Raw genomic sequence first — 21,148 nt, 5'->3', positions numbered from 1 at the left:
TTTGAGCTTTCGAGCTTATCCTAACACGGAATAGGCATCAAAAACTGTCTAGACCTAACACTTAATATTGCGTAATCACACATTTTATCGTTTTATCCTAATAACCCATAAGAGAAAATAAAAAAAATATTCCTTTATTGCCACCGAACCCACATTTTCATTACACTTTTCGAATCCAATAATTCGCCGCAAGACATATTTCTTACACAATCTTAATTGGTACAGTCAGTAGAATTTTCATCTTTCCCCAAGCTGCGGAGAAATTTTGAAGATTTCTGTATGTTCAGAAGAGAAAAAGTGTATTTTTCGGTGTTTGAAACCTTTTCGAATTCATACATTAAAAAGTTTCGGAAATATGTTGTGTGTGAATATTTGAGACTAATATGCCAGTAGTAAATCGGAAATAAATATTGTAGTGAGTTGAATGGGTTTATGTAAAGAGAGATCACTTGGAAGTCAGTGGGTGGGAAAGTTGTCTGTGCCTGGTGAGCATTTTCCGATAGATTCCGGGAGCGATGCAGCGAGATAGGCGGATTATTGTGGTGTGAAGGCAACTAACAATAACTTAAAAGTTATTTGGAGCACCTCATAACCGTAAAGAGAGGGGTGTCTGCGATGATTTGGGGGTTTGTTCGCGTTCCATGTGATAAGCACTTAGTTTTCATCTCGTCCAACGACACGACGCTCGTTTCGTCGGCAGTTTGCATCTCCGACACCGCACATACCTCATTATTCTTTCATGCTATTGCAAATTATCCATCAGGAAGAACACGGGAGGGAAGCGGCGCTTAAAAAATTCCGAAAGTTGCTCGGCCGGAAACTTAATTATATTGGATGTTTCGACTTGGCTGCCGAGGAGATTTACAATCGAATTCGCTAATCGATCGCTGGGAAAAGGCCTAATTAAAAACTCCGGGATGATTCCGGCGAGTTCACGTACTACAGGTGTGCTCCTAATACAGCGAAGTGTTTCGAGGGCCTCCTGGGAGCGGGGAAATGGATTGGAAAACTTCCATCCATTGATTTGTATTCGCTCTGCGTCCGCCTGCCACTGTACTCACATATTCACCGACCGGTTGGTTACCTTATACGACTACACTTCGAATGGCTCCATTTCAGACCAAAATCGACTTTTCCGACCATTACGAGCCGCACCCTTGAAAATGGAGCGCAATTAAAGAAAATGACCACCCACCTACGGACATTTGTAAGCGAGCGGAGTCTCAACGAGAGATGACACTTCACAGCTCCAAGACACTCTTAGGAGTGGCCGGGGCCCAAAGACTCATATAACGCTGATTTCCAGAAGTAAAATTTAGAAAATAAAATGAAGAAAGCAGTTTTATTGAAGTTAATAACAAATAGAGAAGATTTTGTGGTGGCGATATCGCTCGCAGTGTTTATGATGGTGTGATTATCGTTAGTGGGAATCTGTTTCTTGTGCTGCGGCGGCTGGGGCGATTAGTCTCGCGTGGCAACCCTTCGCCTCGTCATCCTTTTCGCTTCCATCCATCTCCGGGCTGCGCATCCATATTCATATAATTGTAATCGCATCATGCATGTGTCATTTGAGCAGTGTAACTACATTTCCTGGGCATTGTCGCCGGGTTATCGAATCCCACCCCTCTCAACTTAATACAACATTTTCTCATTGCCACCCCTATCCAAAGTTTCCTTGCACCGAATCGCAATTGCATTATGTGAAATCGTTGGTCAAGTTCGAAATCGTGGAGCTGGGGGCCGACGACCCCCCGGCTTTAATTAAAGGGAAACGAGTGCCCCTTTAATGCGGCGCATATCTCGTGTGCGCGATTAAGGGCCTGTCAAAAACAGAGAAATTCATTTTTTCGCATTCGTTCTTTAATTCCTTTTTTATCAGCTAAGCGGCATTCATCCGGCCAGGCCGTCGCTCCTCCTCGCCACCCTCCGCAGCTTTTTTCTACGGCTGGAATGCAGATTTTTTGATTAAATGTTTTCGCACCGCGGCCTGTCTCCGATGACAACGATCTAACCAGTTAGAAAACGAATGGATTTCCATTATTTTCGAACCATGGCTGGAGTCGGGCATTTTTTCAATACCCTCACCGATGCTCTTTCACGATGACGGAATTTCACGCAAAAACTGTCGGACTGCCACCAGATAACGGCGTCACGTTAAAGCCCTCGTTAAATAGCCACAAAAAACTCGAAAAAATACGTAAAATTTTGAAGGTTTCTTGAATTCTGTTTCACTTTTTTATGTATTTTTCACATTTTTTTTTTCCAAATAGATAGAGTGTCAGGAATCTGAAAGAATTATGATCCAATTGCTATAGAAGTACCTACTATTCGTAGATACAAAAGTATTGCTTTGAGTTTAATGCAGATTTGAACATTTTTAAATTTTACAATAATGCTAATATGCTTCATATTTTTTACTGAATCATGAAGAGGGTCGTAACTTGGTAGTTCCCCACTCCGGGATTGACTGATGGACCTATGATGGACTAGCCAATGGACTTTAATTAAACAACAATAAAATATCACAATTAACCATTATTGAATCACACTTTAGGAATATACATGGAATTTCAATTTGTAAAAGTATATACGCACAACATTGTTTCCTACTTCTTTAGAAGGAAATTACGTTATAACAGTAACAAAATCGTTAACGAAAATAAAAAATTGTGTATCTATAATACATCGAATTTTACGTACATAGGTAAATAACTATAAGTATCTACTAAAAAATCTCGCATTGGTGGTTAATAACACTATTTTACGAATAGTATCGGTAGAATAACGAACCCTAAATCTGATGCTGAAGTCGAAAAAAATTAGGACGTCAGTCGTCATGTTTTTTAAACATGATATAAATTATAAAGTAACTACCAGAATTTGTCAATTTTTGCAACACCAAAAATGTTACAGACTGCGTCTTGTATTATCAGGGTCAGTTTATGTTAATGTCGACTAGTAGTAAACGAATAATATATTTTTATCCCAAAAACCTAAATACCTCTGTTCATAATTTTTTAAACCATGATGGAAACATTCACCATGTTCATCGCTTAAGCTTACCAGCTTTGGTTGGGATAATTTAAACACAAATATAGAAAAAGTTGTTTGGGCTGAATTTACATTTACCTGATGATATTTTAAAGCAAATAAAATATTTAACAATAATCACGTCATTAACGAATGCCAAAGACACCACAAAAAAATTGATTCAAAACTTTTATTAGGACTTTATTAGGATAATTTTAGAACAAACAAAACAGAAGTTTTTTGGGCTTAATCTACATTCACTTGACGATATTTTAAAGCAAATAAAATGTCTATCACAGAAACAACGAAACACCAGAAACAAATTTTCAAAACTTTTAGTGAATACATTAAAAAACTAGACGTGATGGAGACAAAAACTGGCGCACCAACTCAGTGGTACGTTGTTTGACAAGCATGTGTAGATCGCGGGAAAAATAATGAAAAAAATCCTAAACTCATATTTTAAAAAATCTGCAGCTACGAATTTATTTTGTTATAAGTTCTTCAGTTTTCATTATTTTTTAATGTTTCTATATTCCACACTAATTAATCGTTCCCTAATAAAATGATGAATAATTATTTTAAAATTTGCTACCAGACTTTAGCAGTTTTTTTAATTAAAGAAAAAATAAAATTCAGCAAAAAAATCACAATTTGTCGATGTGCCAACACTGGGAATTATTTCCTAGAAAACCGCTTCAAAAATAATTTATTTTTATTGTTGATCAAATTCTATTGCGATCACGACTCTTAGATAACATATCATTTATTTAAAATTCGTTTCCTACAATAATTTAAGCACCCGGTACTTTAGTTATCACTTGGTAAAAAAAATTTAAAATAGTGTAATAGATGAAATAATTCTAATTTTATTTTGCTTTTTCTAAGAGCAAAAGGTCTTGGAAATTAATCAATCAGAGGCATTTATTATAATAGGCTTTAACATGCAATATCTATTAAGAAATGTTTAAAAATAAACGCTTTGGATACTTCATGGAAAGAAATGGTGATCATTTTGTATCTTTTTCTTATATTTGTATACCTGTATATGCTTCTTCAGTTCCATCTCAAATTATGTTTCATAAAAAAGTGTCAATCTGATTCAAATTTATTTAGTACATTTCATACATTAATATCATTAGTACAAGTAGATAGAGATAGCCGGTTCAAAAACCACCTCCACCTCCCTCTACTGCGCATGTGTGAAAATTGTGTCAGTCAGCCGCAGACGCAAGCGCGTAATCGCAGCTCGCTGGCCTGCGACCAGCTGGTCAGCCGGCCTGCGGCCGACTGACGCCATTTGTGATGATGCAAATATATTTATGTAGTATAATAATAATAATAATAATAATAATCGTCGCCATCTTGGAAGTTTGAAAGTCGGCGGCGGTCATTTTTGTTTAATGGTAAATTGGCGCCAAATTTAAATTATTTCAAAATTAATATTTGAAATTAGTCGGCCATGTTTGTTTGTTAAAAAAAATGGCGCCAAAATTTTAATTTATTTAAAAATTAATATTGGGTGTAATGTTGGTAGCGCCGATGTCGTCACAAATTCCGCCTAAATTCTCACGTTAGATGGCGCCACGGTCTGCAAACTTTTCGCTAGATGGCGCTGCCGTCAGCGCAGCCGTCAATCAAAGATGGCGCTGGCCTCCATTTTTTTTTTTTAAACACACCCCCCGCCCGTTTGCGAATATGCAACCAAGAAAACAAGTAGTAGTAGTAGTAGTAGCTTTTTGGGGTTGTGAAATTTTTGGTTTTTGGGGTTGTGAAATTTTGAATATATGATTTTTGAAATGTGCAATTTTGAATACATGAAGTATATATACAATACATGCTGTATTGAGTTAAGCAAAATATCAGAAAATCATCGCGCTTGTCACTAATAACTAATAAAGGAAAGTCATTATTTTATCGATAAGGAAAAAAAACCTAGTATATGTAGTTTTTTATTTTTGTAATGTTGTTTGCCTAACTTGTCTGTTGCGCACCAAGTTTATTTTGTTATTTGTTTAAAATATAATGCAAAAAAAGTTGTTGTTGTTGTTGTTCCTTCCATGGGGAGTCGAACCTCAGGTAGGTAGAGTGGATAGTGCTGTCTATTTTGGAAACCTGAAAAAAATCATAAATTAGTTTTTTAAATAGAGGTGAACATGACACTTACCAAAAAATTTTACATTAATCTTCGTGAACAATACGTTCGAAATTAAAAATGTGGGCATCATGTTCCTGATTTCCATTAGCTTGCTTACGTCCCATATAAATCAAATAAGATCCGAGTCCTTCCATTAGTGTCGTAATTATGGTATCATTCATAACTGCTGTTAGTCGTTTAGGTAAAAAAACTTTACCGACGTTGTCCAGATATGCTACCATCATAACCCCATGTTGTGTGTTTGCCTTGGTTAAATTGATGATTTTATATTTCTTGTTCACTTCCAAATCGTTGGCACTGACATATGTATCAGTATATTCACAGGCAGCAATTTTATTCAGATTTAATAGTTGATCAGCCATTACAGAATCCTTTGAAATTTAAATGCAAAAATACACAGCGGAGCACATACAACTTCTCACAAAGATAGTTTTAATAAAACTGGTGAAATGTGTAAAAAACGGAACTTTTATAATCAATTTTTGCGGTTAACAGATAACACGCTTTCCTAAAAAATAAAAATGAAATAAAATATGATTTAATACTAATTTTGTGGTTTACCTTATCGTAGGAATTTTGTGACGCACTTTTTGTTTGATAAAAATTTGATAAAAATTTTCCTAAAAAATTAAACACATTTTTAGCAATCAAATGTGGTAAACAAATTTAAAAAATTAAAGAATTTACCAAAAAAAGATTATTTATGTTGGTTTTAGAGAAGAATTCAGTAGTCTGAATCGGAAGAATTTGTGGATGAAGAACTTGTGCCGAAGTCAATATTTTCGATAAACTTACGATGCGTCTTTTTGGCACAACTTTTGTAGGTCTGAAGCTGAAATTAGATGTTTAAATTAGATGTTTAGAAAGAACGTTTTATTAAGTTGTAATATAAACTTACTGTAAACAAACACTGATGAATACACCAACTACACCAACTATCTTCTTCACGAGTATAATCTGTTAAATTTTCAACCAGGACTGCATTGTGTGTAATAATCTTTTTAAAAGATAATTTTTTCAATTGAATTAAGATGGGTTCTCGCGGACAATTAATGTTAAATATAGATAAAGTTTTAGGTCCCGCTTGTATGACACTCTTAGTAAACTCATCATATTCAAAGTAATTATTTTCATTAAAAAAGTACAGCTTTCCGTTTAAATATCTAAATGTCCTTGTTATTTTATTAGGAACACCTTCAAATAATTCGTTTGTTAAACCAGGAACATTATATCCAGAGATGCAACTAGATAATGTAATATATGTATTACCTCTGAGAAAAAGATAAATACCACCTGAGTAAGTTGTTATCGCTGCCGAAATTGGACTTGATATTTTAAATTCTTCGCTTATAGATTTCGGATAATTAGTTTTAAATCTAAAAGTAGATAATGAAAAAAATATAAACTTCAGCTTTTACAATAATTACTATATCATCTGTTGAGGGTTTATGATAAATTGTTGTAAATTCTTCAAAATCTTTTGGTAAAAAATGTTAACCGCCCAGTAATTAATTAAGGTTTTGGATATGAATTTTTACCTATTTCAATTAAACAAATCCACTTTTTTTATAAAAGATGTATAAATGTGTTTTAACTATTAGAAATGTATATATTGTTTGTAAACTATTGGATATAAATTTTTTGGGGAAAATGATTGTAACGATAAATTAATAATCAAATACAACTGGATATTTATAAAATTTTTGATTCATAAATTTACAAGAAAAAAACGTTAGACAGGAAATAAGATCACAAAAATAATCAGAATGAATATTATTTTTTATTATACATAAAACAAACTACATACTTAAACTAAAAAAGTCATACACCTAAATAAATTTTTAATTGCAGTTTTTAAGCCAAACCTAACGCTATGAACATCATAAAAAACGCTATGAACATCATAAAACGATCCAACATGTATGAGGTTTAATGTACCCATACCCAAATGTCAATTATACCCCGCTCCTCATCGGTGTCTATCGCGGCGGTCAAGCGCCCCACGGTAAAAATATCAAAATAACCTCCAAGGGATGGGGGCGGTTCCAGTCGCAGATAGATGTTAATAAGGGAAACCCACTCGAAGGTGCCCGCGGGAATTTGGGTGAGGAGGTGGTCCACCTCCTCTTCGGTTAACCCAGCGTGGTTAACAACCAAATCTGGGTTATAGTCCCCATAGTAACCTGCGGGATGTTCTGTAACAAAAGAAAGAGAAATTTAATAAATAGATTACATTAATTTATTAAGACTGATGATGAAGTGTTGTAATTAAATTTCAAACAATTGATTCGGAAAAAATTTAAAATAAAATAATGTAAAAATTATTTCTACTTACTAGACATGATGGTTGTGTTGACTGTTGATATTTCAATAAAAATTATTTCACACACTAAAAGTTGATCCCTTTATACTTTTTGTAATCTTAACTAGAGTGGAGAGGGCAGGTTAATGAAGTAGGAGAAGGAAACGAGATTAAAACTTTAAACGTTTATTTCGGTAAATTCTGAATTACATAATTATAAATAAACCGTACATTATTAAGACTACAGATACATATTTTAGTTTTTAAGTAATGATGCATACATAACGGAAGTTGTGGTTGCAATTTTGGACAAGAGTTTGCTTCCTCCAAATTGATGATCCTAGGGTAAAAGTCCTTTGAATCGAAAAATTGTCTTAAAAAATCCTCTTTAACGCTTCCTTTTACGTAAATAATATCGATAACATCATCGATAATATTTTCTTCTAGTATGTTATAAATATTTTCATAGTCGATATTTCCACTGTTGTAACGTAATAGATGATGATTTAATTCTAAATATTTCACTTGTTTTTTTACATCTGCACTTAGTTGACGAAACGGCACCGGTGATTTAAACAAATAGTGACCAGTTCGATGTCCATCAAATATTGTTAATTCTTTAACGATGAATTCAGGTATATAAAATCCTTGAACATCAATCACTACTACCTTCATGTTGAACACTTAAATCTAGACTGAAAAATTTGTTCACGATGAGCAGAATTTAAGATCTCCTTTAAAATATTTTTCATTTGATTAATTCTAAACTTAAACCTTTCTCTGTCTGCAGCGCATTGTATCCAATAGTTTCCTTTTCTAGCATCTTGATAAGCATATGACCAAACTATTAGATTATGTACTTCCGGAGCACTATCACTTATAGTAACACTTTTTTTCATCCTTATATCAGTTGTCTAATTATTCCTGTTAACGGATAGTACTGCATTATTCTATCATGAATGATAATACAATAAGCTCTTGTATCGGCTGGGAAATTATTATCGCTTTCAAATTCTAAGCTGATATCAATGGTGGAACTTCGAATTGCTTCGTTTTGCTTGGAACAGTCTAATACAAATATCGGTCTTTTTGTATAATCTGTATAGCTTAATATAGGTTCAGCACGATCTTTTCCATTAAATTCCTTATAAAAATCAACGTAAGCTTGATATGCTTCTAAATATTTATTTTTAGCAAATTGTAGTTTCCATGTTTCATATGGATAAACATTTGAATTCAACCATAAACGTACGCTTCTTACATCACAATGATCAAATAGAGTAACATCAGACTTTGGATTATTTTTTCGGTTTGTTTGAAAGCAAACGATAATAAATCTTGGTCTTTCTAATTGAGTAGATGTTTTAACTCTCCAGATGTCGTTATTAGTTTGTCGAACTGATGGAAGTTCATGAATTTCCCATTTTCTGAACGGTAACGATATAACACGATCTTTGTTGATCCCTTCTAATATAGTTAATTTAATTTCATCATTTGGGTAAACATGTTTTGCTTTTAATTCAATATTGTTAATCTTAAGTGTCGCTTTTCTCGTTCCGGTAGAAATGAAACAATTAGCATCGTTACGACTTCGTATTAATCGAAGTTTTTGATGACCGCTAACTATCCGATGATAATCAAATGGTAAATTTAACAGATAAGATAAAGGGATTCTAAATGAAAACGTATTATCAGTTTCATTAAATGTCTTCAGTTGTTGACTTTCTTGATCATTCCATCCAGCGAGAGTTAATGCTCTTACTTCATCTTTGCCATAACATAGAAAAGTTTTGATTGTAGATACTGTTCCGACTTCACGTACACTATCTAACTCAACATTATTCAATTCATAGCTTACATTCTCAAATAAATATGCTGCTGCATTATTAGTCAAGGTTACATTTCCACCGCCAGTTTCCGGTACCGGATCTGGTATGAACTCACCGTCCACTTGTATAAATGATTCAAAGAGAGAAATCCAAATATCTCTCTGATTAATTATAATTTCGATTTCATCATTGTTATCGAAAGATCTTACTTGCGGACTATATGTATGTTCTTCCTCTTTACTTATGCTGTCGTCTATTTCCGGTGAACTGTAAACCTGAAGTTTGCTGGCGGACATTATATCCTAACGATTTAAGAATCTGCACGCTCTGATGTGATAATGTCGACTGATGACAAGATACTGACTGATAATTTGATGGATTGTATGATTTTTTATATTGATTTTGAAACACTAAACCCATGTTTATGCTTCTTTTTTCAGAGCAAGACGAATATTGATTGTTTGACCGTTAAAATCTATAGGACAATGGTCTTGATCAACAATATCAATAGTTAGGTTAGGTATATTGGATCTATTAATGATAGGTAAATAAATAGGATTTAATGGTTCCACAAAAATCTGTTCGGCTGGACTAACACTTAAAGCAGTTTCATAAAGAGTATGAGATTCTTTGTTTTTGTAGAAAGAACCTCTTACAATATTACACTCGATACGTATTGTATTAACCTTAATTATGTTAACAGGTAAATCACTTTCATGTAATTGTCTTGCTTTAAGTTTCCTTTTAGAAAAACCTAACAATTTACCAATACTATCTTCGTGAGCGAAATTAATGTCGTAAATACTAAATATCTCACACTTTAATGTGTTTTCGTTAGCCTTCAATGAAAATGTATTCTGTTTTTGAGCATCAGTTGCAGATCGTCCACTAAGAATAATTTGTATATATTTTTCTATAGCAGCTATTTCATAAGCACCTTTCGGAAATGTTATCACTTTTTCTTCAGTAGTGTTCGGAGCAAAATAATAAAATTTATTTGTACCCTCTTCTATATTTGGTATATTATTGTTAGTATAAAAACCGATTAAAGCTATAGAATAATTCGAATTTTCTTCAAGGTCAATGGGTGGCTCATAGTGTTCAGACAGCGTACTTTCAACACCTGTTAGGGAGAATGTCTTATACATGACTGAATAAAATACATGATTATCTCATCTTTTATTATGTAAAAACATCAAACATAAATGTCCGCAATTATATGATAAAAATTGATAACGATCATGATTAAAGTAAATATTACAATTTCCTAAGTATCGTACTAATTCTAGAGGTGGCTTTAGATTTCCATAACTATCAAAATAATCAACCTGTTTATTTGTTTTTCTATAACAAACCCAATGAGTTCCGGATCCTTTTTTAGAGTCCAAATTAATGATAGCACATTCTGTCTTATCAGGTTTCATATGAATTAATTCATCTCTCATAAAAACGCCTTTAAATTTGGGTAGTTTTAATAATTTAGCATATCTTCTTAAATCATTATCAGTTAGTGCCCTATTAGGCAGTTTTATTGGTAGTTTTTTGGAAATTTACGTAAATACAATCCATAACCTCGTGGTTGCTTTCGAAGATATAAACCACTTCCCGCCTTCCCGATAGCGATATCTTCCAGTACTTTATTATGACGTTTATTCTCATCTAATTTCTGTTTCGCTGCTTTAGCATCATTTACAGCTTTAGTTATAGCAGCAGCACCTCCGCCCATAGCCCCTAAGGCACTAAGTCCTCCAAAAATTAATGGTAACAATGGTAAAAATCCTCCTGTTTTTATAGGTATAATACGAGGAATTTTTATACGCTTACGACCTCCAGATTTTCTAACTGCTATACGAGCAGCTGATAATGCAGATTTTATATTATCATATCCCTTATTTTCTAAATTTGATAAAAGAGCTTTATGAAAAGGTTGTTGTTTTTTCTGTGTCCTCTTTCTAGATTTCTTTGTCTTCCTTTTCGATTTTTTCCTTTGGATTCCCATACCTAATTTCCTTTTGACTTTCATTGCGTTAGTTACAAACCAGGCACTTGCTTTTTCACCAAATGAAGCGTCTTTAGACTTAACACGTGACCATGCACTATCTTCTAAAATTCGATCCGCTTGATGTCTATCTTTTAAATCGTTGGAATTAGCGTAAGCTATATCGTGCGTTTTACAAAAGCTGTCAAGCTTGTTTATTCCAGGATCACCTCGTTCTAACCGTTTCTTAAGTTTTGTACCAGGTCCGCAATATTGATATCCTGGTAAATGTAATTCAAAAGGTAATTTATTGATTGCAGTATTTAATAGTCCTTCCCCTTTGAAAGACAACATTTAACTGAACTTTTTTCCCTATATAAACCTTCTTATAAATGTTTTTAATTTAGTATGAAAATGAAAGTGTTAAAGCAAAAATTACAATTACCTATCATAAATCATGATTATAATAATGTTGATAATAAACATAAAATGTCTCATCGACATGGTACACTTTTACCCGAATCAATACGTTGTATAATTTGTGGACCTTCTGGTGGAGGAAAAACTAACATATTATTGTCTTTATTGTTTGATCCCAACGGATTGAAATTTGAAAACATATATATTTATTGTAAATCATTATATCAACCGAAGTATAAACTGCTTAGTGATGTGCTACAAAAAATTAAAGGAATGGAATATAACCAGTATGAACATAATGAAGACGTGCTAGATCCAAAAGATGCAAAAAATAACTCTATTTTTATATTTGATGATGTCATAATGTGTAATCAAGCTAAGATAAGGGATTACTTTTGCATGGGCCGGCATAAAAATATTGATAGTTTCTATCTCTGTCAAACATATACAAAAATACCGAAACATTTAATTCGAGATAATGCAAATTTATTGGTAATATTAAAACAAGATCTGTTAAATTTAAAACATGTATATGAAGATCATGTTGGTGCTGATATGAAATTCGAACAATTCTGTGAAATATGTCAGGAATGTTGGAAAAACCAATATGGTTTTTTGGTTATATGTAAAGATAATGAATTAAATAAGGGTCGATATAGAAAAGGGTTTGATCATTTTATTCAAGTGTAGAGTGATATCTATTTGAGAACGTTTCCAGACCGGTTAATATCAGTTTCACAGCGGTTAGTATCGGTGCGATATCGGTTAATACCGGTTCCAAAGCGGTTAGTATCGGTTAGATACCGGTTAGAGACCGGTTAATATCGGTCTCAGACCGGTTAGTATCGGTGTGATATTGGTTAATACCGGTTCCAGAGCGGTTATTATCGGATAGAGACCGGTTAATATCGGTTTCAGACCGGTTAATGTCTGTTAAAAAGCAGTTCCTGATCGGTTTGAGATCGGTTAATATCAGTTTGAGACCCGTTATAATAGCAGTCGAATAAGAAGTTATATAAACAATAATTCTGATTTGTTCGGTTAGTTTATAACATTAAGCGGTAATGATGGGTACCAAACCAGATCAAAACCTTAAAAGACATATATTAAAAGCAGCTGATTCAATTCGAAAGAAGTATAAAGCCATAAAGTTAAACAGCAGTGAAGCGGATGAGTCAATTAAAAAGCTTTTTCAGCCTGTTATAAATCCTTTAGAAGAAATTTCAATAAAATTGGAGAAGCAATCTCCACCACCACAGCAACAACAACAAAAACAACACAAAAGACCAAAACATCATATTCAAAAGCAAAGGAAACAATTTCTTAAACTACCAAAAAAAGAAAAGATTAAACAAGAACTTGAACTACCAGTTGAAGAAACATATGAACCTAGTACATCACTGCGACAACCAGAAGAAATATATGAGTCATTACCAGAAATAAAAGAAGAAGATGAAGAAACCAAATCTGACACTATGGATGATTTAATTAATAGCAGACATATTTTAGATGAATTTTTAGAACAATATCCTCCAGTTGCGAGAAATGCAATAGAAGCAGTTTTAGAGAAAACCAGTGATCAGACATTTGGTCCTAGATATAATTCAAAAGAGAATAAACTATTTATGGGTAAACATGAATTAATAATCAGTCAAAATGGTGATTTAATTTTAGATAATGAATCATTTCCTGGTACTCCTGGTTTATACAGACTAATATTTTTTAAAAACCCTGAAGATAAATACACTCAAATTACAAAAGAGGATCGGTCAGCATACAAAAAAATACTTGAAATTTCTAATACACATAGAAAAAATAATGATCCCACAAAACAACTAAAAGGTCATAGAGGTGTAAAATATACTCAAATTGTGCAACCAATGTTTACTTCATTTCCTAAATCTCCGTTTATTGGTGAAGGATTATTCACTAATAAACGTGTAGAATATGTTTACTGGGATGACATAAATGAATTAGTGTCACGTCTAGCATTATTACATGCAGCGACAAAAGCGGGTAACAATTCCCATCTGAATGAAATTTTATCAATAGAAGAAGAATTAAAGGAATGTGGTGTAATATATTAGGCTTAAGTTTTTTTCTGGTTAATCCTCAGTGTTGAAATGCCCATTGATCTATTCGGACGTAAAGTGTTATCAGCATCAAGTGCATTTTTTAAATCTACACCATCACCTTTTGTTTTCACTGCTGATGGTGACCTTGATTTAAAACATCATAGAATCTGTAACATTAATGATCCAACAGAAGACAAAGATTGTGCGAATAAGGTATATATTGATTTAGTAAGTAAACAAATATACCAAAAGATGGAAGGAGTAATAGCTGCTTTAACGGATTTAAATAATAATGTTCATAAAGCAGATGCTATATGGATGGATAAATTTAATCAGTTAAACTTAACCATGAATGTTAAGTACAAAATACTTGATGAAAAAATTGATAATATAATTGCTACAATTCCTCACACGATTGAATCAGAATTGCATAACAAACATTTAAGTATAAATTATGAAATCGATAACAAGTGGAAAAAATTTATGAATAATTCAAATGAGATAACCAGACGAATAAAAAAACTTGAAGAACGCTTTGAAGGAATCGATAGTATTAAGATAAAACCAGAAACCATTTCCAAACGTTCTAAAGCAGGTGATACAGATCAACTTGAAAATGTACCTATATCAAAGAAAAGGAAAGTAACAGATTCATATGAAAATAGTGAAAGATAGAACCCATGCCTCATAATAAAAACAAGTGTCCTCCAGGTCAAATGTCAGATCGTCATGGAAATTGTAGAGAAGTGTACCGTAAATAAGCAATGGTTCGACTAAAGCAAGTTAGTGATGTAAAGCAAAAATTGGTAAACGAGATATTTAAACCTGCACGCAGGAATTTTAAACGAAGACGTACTATAATTAAAGGATTGGATGATTTATGGCAAGTAGATTTAGCAGAAATGCAAAATTTATCTTATCATAATAATGGATTTAAATATATTTTAGTCGTAATCGACTGTTTTTCTAAATTTTTATGGACCAGACCACTGAAATCGAAATCAGCTAATGAGGTTAGCAGAGCTATGGAATCAATACTGAAGAATGAAAAAGAACGAATACCAAAGAATTTACAGTCAGATCAAGGAAAGGAATTTTATAATACCACTTTTCAGGATTTGATGAGACGTTATAATATTAATCACTATAGTACGTACAGCGTTAAAAAAGCAGCAATTGCTGAACGAGTTATACGTACTTTAAAATCCAAAATTTATCGATATTTTACGTTATTTGCGACACATAAATGGATAAATAAATTGCAAGAGATAACCAAAAATTATAATACTACAATACATCGAACAACAGGAAGGAAACCCACAGAGATAAACGCTTCGAATCAAGGAGACATAACAGCATATGATCATCTAAAGATTGTTGATAAAAACAGAAAAAAATTTAAAGTCGGAGATTTCGTAAGAATTAGCAAAGAAAAGATGTTATTTGAAAAAGGATATACACCCAATTGGTCAACGGAAATTTTTAAAATCAGTAAGATTAATCTAACCAATCCTGTAACATTTCTGCTAGAAGATAAAGAAGGTCAACCAATCAAAGGAGCTTTTTATATTTGGGAATTATCAAAAACTCAATATCCTGACGTCTATTTAGTTGAGAAAGTGATTCGACGTAAAGGAACTAAATTATTTGTGAAATGGTTAGGTTTACCAGATAATCAGAATAGTTGGATTGAAATGAAAGATATTACCTAATAAATAAGAAATATATATACGATATAATTATTTAACGTCTAATTTAGTTCCATTTAAGATGGCAACGAGTGTAGAACCTGTTATAAAAAAAGTGCTGCATTTTGAAAAAACCATAAGCGATATTCGATTACTAATGAAACTGGAACTACTGAAATTAGGACCGTGCCAGTTGATGGATATATTTCATAAATTACCGGAAACATATCAACAAGATCATGATATAAAGCTGAATCTACCATGTTTACAACATTATTATAACAGTTTTGACGAAGATCAGTTTGATGGTCCTCCTTCATCAATAAATAATTGTGTTTCGTGTATTTTAGATGATACAGGAAGCCAACAACAACAACAACAACAACAACAACAACAACAACAACAACCCACTGCGTTTCAAGTGTAATGCCTCTTTTGAACTCATCACTCATCTTGTTTGTTACTCTTATACAAAATGTGTTGTACGTGCAAAAACCGTTAGATGTTGTAGATATGTACATCGTCTTCACTAGTGAAAGTCCTAACAACACAAGATGGTCTCCTCTCTGGAAAAGTTTATTTTTCAACGATGTTGATTACCAATGGAAGAAGATGAATCTGGGTTATTTGAGCAATACTGCAATAGAAATATTTAAATATGAAAATGTTTCTATAGCAAACTCTGTAATATATTTTAAATTAAGACTAGTTTTTACCAATAGTAATTATATTGATACTGACTGGAAGAGACTTATACTTAATGATCATGATGTAGTTTCAATAAAAAATTGTTTTAATCATGTTCCTACCTTTTTAGCAATGTTTGGAATTGTTTGTACATGTTGGATCGTTTTTATGATGTTCATAGCGTTAGGTTTGGCTTAAAAACTGCAATTAAAAATTTATTTAGGTGTATGACTTTGTTAGTTTAAGTATGTAGTTTGTTTTATGTCTAATAAAAAATAATATTCATTCTGATTATTTTTGTTATCATATTTCCTGTCTAACGTTTTTTTCCTTAAAAACGTTAAATTTTTATCAGTTATATTTTGAATTTTTTGAATTTTTACGTAAGGAACCACAATATCCGGTTGCAAAGTTTATGGAATATAAAATCATATCGCATCAATGATTAATTCATTTCTACTTCGACTGTCCGTGTATGAAAGTAATCATGTTCAAGTGCTCTCAATGCGATAACAAGTTTACTCGCAAAGATGCTTTAACACGTCATGTAAAAAAACATAGTAAGTAAATACATTTTACGTTATAGAAATTGTTTTAATTAAGAGCATTTTTAAGGTGATAAATTATCTAAACTCACTTGCACCGGATGTAAAACGTCATTTACGAGATTTGATAACTATAGGCGTCATATTACAAATTCATCATTGTGTTCAATGGATTCGGATGATATGACTCCTAAAAAAGCCCGCCTGACAACTAGAACACCTTTACAAGGTATTTTTGTAAATATTCTTTATATTATTATTATTATAACTTGTTTTTGTTTTTAGAAGTTACTACTAACGCTCCATCATGTTCATTTCATCAATTTTGTGAAATATGCAATAGTCACTACAGAGGATCCAGATTAAACCATTTACGTTCTTTAAAACATAAAAGTGTCATCTCCGCCAAAATTAATGATGATGATGATTTCGTTGAAGAATATCAAGTTGCCTTCAAATCAAGAATTACCTCATACCGATTGAAAAATTCACAACTAGATGACTTGGAAGTGTGCAATTTTTTTGAAAGAAATCAAGATAAACTTATCACTTTAATAACTAGAAAACTGAGAGAATTTAACCAACTTAAAATTAATTTCGAACTTTTTGCTAAATATATTTTACCTTCTAAAGACATTATCGAAATCAAATCATTCAACACTAAAAATATCATCATTTCAATATCGACAAATATTAAGGTAGAACTGGAAGAAATATGTGGCGTCATAAAAAACAAAATGAGTGAATTCTTGGAAAAAGATAGTGGTAAGTAATATCAATTTTATTTATAAACATATTATTGTATTAAATTTTTTAGGTTGGATTTTAATGGAAATTTTGTTTTTGGAACTTAATATCAACAAATTCAATCCACTACGTGCATCAACATATATACCATTACCGAAGGACATAGCGAAGCGGAGAGCGGTTATCAATATTCATAATGATGATAATGAATGTTTCAAATGGTCTGTTTTGGCACACCTTCATTCAACTGAAGTAAATGTTAATCGACATCGAGTTGATGCTTATCGTGAGTTTGAAGAGGAATTAGATTTTACAGATATTTCATTTCCGGTTAAATTAACTGATATTTTTAAATTTGAAGCACTTAATAATATTAGTGTAAATGTCTATGGAACAGAGCAGCGTTTTGATCATGAAAAAGGTAAATGGGTATCAGATATTATAGGTCCCTTTTATTTAACTTCTAAGAAACGAGACATTCATGTAAATTTATTACTTATCGTAGACGATGAAAGAATGATCAAACATTACTGTCTGATAAGCAACATTTCTCGATTAATAAGTTCACAACTTTCCAAACATAATCATGCTAAATTTATATGTAACGGTTGTCTATTATTTTTTTCGAGTGAACAAAAATTAGTTAAACATCGTAAGTATGCTTGTAATGAAGTTGTCACTACATTACCAACTTCTGATCTGATTATAAATAAATTTGGTAAAGAAGTGCCTGGTAATGAATTAACATTTCAAAATTTTGATAAATCTCTTAAAGTTCCTTTTGTATTTTATTTCGATTTTGAATCTATTTTAAAACCTTTACGCAATGATAATTCAGCCGATAATATCCGTACAATTGTTACACATTTACATGAACCATATAGTTTCGGATATTACATAAAATGTGCATATAATGATAATTTATCAATTTATCGGACTTATCGAGGAAAAGATGCTCCTAAAATTTTTGTGAAATGGTTGCAAGATGATGTAAATAGACTTTATCACGATCACCTCAAACATATCGTACCACTTGAAATGACTCCGTTAGATGAATTGGTTTTTCAAATATCTACCCATTGTCATTTATGTAAAGAACCTTTCAAAACAGATTACGGAAGTCTAAATTGTGATAGAGTTCGTAATCATTGTCACTTAACAGGTGAATTTTTAGGACCTGCACATTCTATTTGTAATTTAAATTATAAGATTCCAAAATATATCCCTGTTTTTTGTCATAATTTAACTAATTATGATAGTCATTTATTTATTAAAGCTTTAGCAACAGAAAAGACCATCATTAATTGCATTGCTCAAACTAAAGAAAAGTATATTACATTTTCAAAAAAAATTTTAGTTGATAAGGTCATGAACACGACTACAAATACAGTTGACAATATTTTTATAACGCTTAGATTCGTAGATTCGTTCCGTTTCCTTTCTTTTTCATTAGATAAATTATCTCAGACTTTAACTTCTAATGAATGTCTAACCATTCGGAAACACTTTCCGGACGATAACCAATTTAATTTGATAAGACAAAAAGGTGTTTTTCCATATTCATATTTGGATTGTTTTAATAAGTTAGATGATACCAGTTTACCATTGATTCAACAATTTTATGATAATCTTAATAAAACTGATATCAGTGAACATGATTATGAGCGAGCACAGGAAGTCTGGAATCTATTTGATTGCAAAACGTTAGGTGATTATTCCGACATTTATTTAAAGTCTGATGTTTTGTTACTAACAGACATTTTTGAAAATTTCAGAAAGGTTTGTCTCAAAATTTATGAACTAGATCCAGCTCATTACTTAACAGCACCTTCATTAGGCTGGGATGCTATGTTAAAAATGACTGGAATTAAATTCGAATTGTTAACTGATATAGACATGGTACATTTCTTTCGAAAATCTATTAGAGGAGGACTTTGTCAATGTTCAAAACGTAAAGCAGTAGCAAATAATAAGTTTTTATCAAATCATGATCCTTCTAAACCAACTTCTTTTATAATGTACCTTGATGCAACCAACTTGTATGGAGCAGCAATGTCTGAATATTTACCTTATAGCGGTTTTCGATGGGAAGATCCTAATGAATTCAATGATAACCTAATTCTCAATTTGACAGATAACGCTGATGTAGGTTATATATTCGAAGTTGATTTAGAATATCCTTCTGAATTACATAATCTTCACAACGATTTACCATTTTGTCCTGAAAAATTTATTCCTCCCTCTAGTAAAACTGAGAAACTTTGCGCAACCTTGAACAATAAAGTACACTATGTTTTACATTATCGAAATTTAAGACAAGCTATACAAGGTGGTTTAAAATTAATTAATATTCACCGTGTTTTAAGTTTTAATCAATCACCATGGTTGAAAACATATATTGATTTAAATACAGAAATGCGTAACAAATCAAAAAACGCGTTAGAAAAAGATGTATTTAAATTAATGAATAATTCAGTTTTTGGTAAAACCATGGAATCAATTGATAAAAGAGTAAACGTGAAATTGGTAACATCATGGAATAATATAGGTAGAAAACCAGGTGCTGAAAGTTTAATTGCACGACCAAATTTTAAAAATTCATCTATCTTTACACCAAATTTTGTAGCTATTCAATTAGAGAACGAAAAAGTTTTCTACAATAAACCTCTGTATGTAGGTTTTACTATTCTAGATATCAGTAAAACTATTATGTATGATTTTTATTATAATTTCATAAAACTTAAATACGGTAACAATGCAACGCTTTTGTATACCGATACTGATAGTTTAGTAATTGAAATTTTTTGTGAAAATATTTATGATGATATTAAATCTAATATAGAGCGTTTTGATACTTCAAATTATAAAGCAGAAAATATTCATGGAATACCTGTATCGTCTTCTGTCATCGGGAAGATGAAAGATGAATATAAAGGACGTGTAATATCAGAATTTTTAGGAACAGGTGCTAAAGCATATTGTGTGGATGTTGAAGGTGAATTATCTAAAAAAGCTAAGGGTATTAAACACAATGTAATTACAAGTGAATTACATAAAATTGACTACCAAAACGCAGTTACTGTTCCAAACACTGAAATTATTAAAGAAATGAATATCTTTCGTTCGAAGCTTCATAACATTTACACAGAATTAAAGAAAAAAATTGCTTTATCTTTCAAAGATGATAAACGTTACATCTTAAACAATTCTGAAGGTAGAACATTATCTTGGGGTCATAAAAATATTCTTCCTCAAACTCAGGAATAATATTTAATTTGTATTGTAGTTATTGTATTATAATGTTTATGTATTATAATATGTATGTATGTATGTACTTATATTTAGATGTAATAAACAATTAAAGTAATTTATTGTTTTTATTATTATCCATTAACCAAATAGCTTATGTGAATTTGTTTCAGGTTTCCAAAATAGACAGCACTATCCACTCTACCTACCTGAGGTTCGACTCCCCATGGAAGGAACAACAACAACAACAACTTTTTTTGCATTATATTTTAAACAAATAACAAAATAAACTTGGTGCGCAACAGACAAGTTAGGCAAACAACATTACAAAAATAAAAAACTACATATACTAGGTTTTTTTTCCTTATCGATAAAATAATGACTTTCCTTTATTAGTTATTAGTGACAAGCGCGATGATTTTCTGATATTTTGCTTAACT

General features: G+C 31.8%; 2 long non-coding RNA genes across 4 annotated transcripts; one reads left to right on the top strand and one right to left on the bottom strand.

Moving 5' to 3' along the window:
* Window positions 1-4,966: 4,966 nt before the first annotated feature.
* On the bottom strand, window positions 4,967-7,538 carry LOC135265632 (uncharacterized). Of its 3 annotated transcripts, none has more exons than XR_010333364.1 (5): window positions 7,524-7,538; window positions 5,876-7,383; window positions 5,750-5,808; window positions 5,198-5,696; window positions 4,967-5,145 (listed from the first exon to the last, which is right to left on the bottom strand). It is a non-coding gene; the product is annotated as an uncharacterized LOC135265632 (long non-coding RNA). The 3 variants fall into 3 exon arrangements; XR_010333365.1 differs by having other exon boundaries at window positions 5,750-6,020; window positions 6,087-7,383; XR_010333363.1 differs by having other exon boundaries at window positions 5,750-7,383.
* An 8,261-nt stretch (window positions 7,539-15,799) lies between these two features.
* On the top strand, window positions 15,800-21,057 carry LOC135265633 (uncharacterized). The gene is made up of 5 exons (XR_010333366.1): window positions 15,800-15,935; window positions 15,992-16,727; window positions 16,783-16,941; window positions 16,998-17,477; window positions 17,530-21,057. It is a non-coding gene; the product is annotated as an uncharacterized LOC135265633 (long non-coding RNA).
* Window positions 21,058-21,148: the final 91 nt, after the last annotated feature.

This window comes from Tribolium castaneum, chromosome 3 (genome assembly GCF_031307605.1).
Source record: "Tribolium castaneum strain GA2 chromosome 3, icTriCast1.1, whole genome shotgun sequence".
Classification (NCBI taxonomy): Eukaryota; Metazoa; Arthropoda; class Insecta; order Coleoptera; family Tenebrionidae; genus Tribolium; species Tribolium castaneum.
This window is presented reverse-complemented; position numbering and strand designations above follow the sequence as displayed.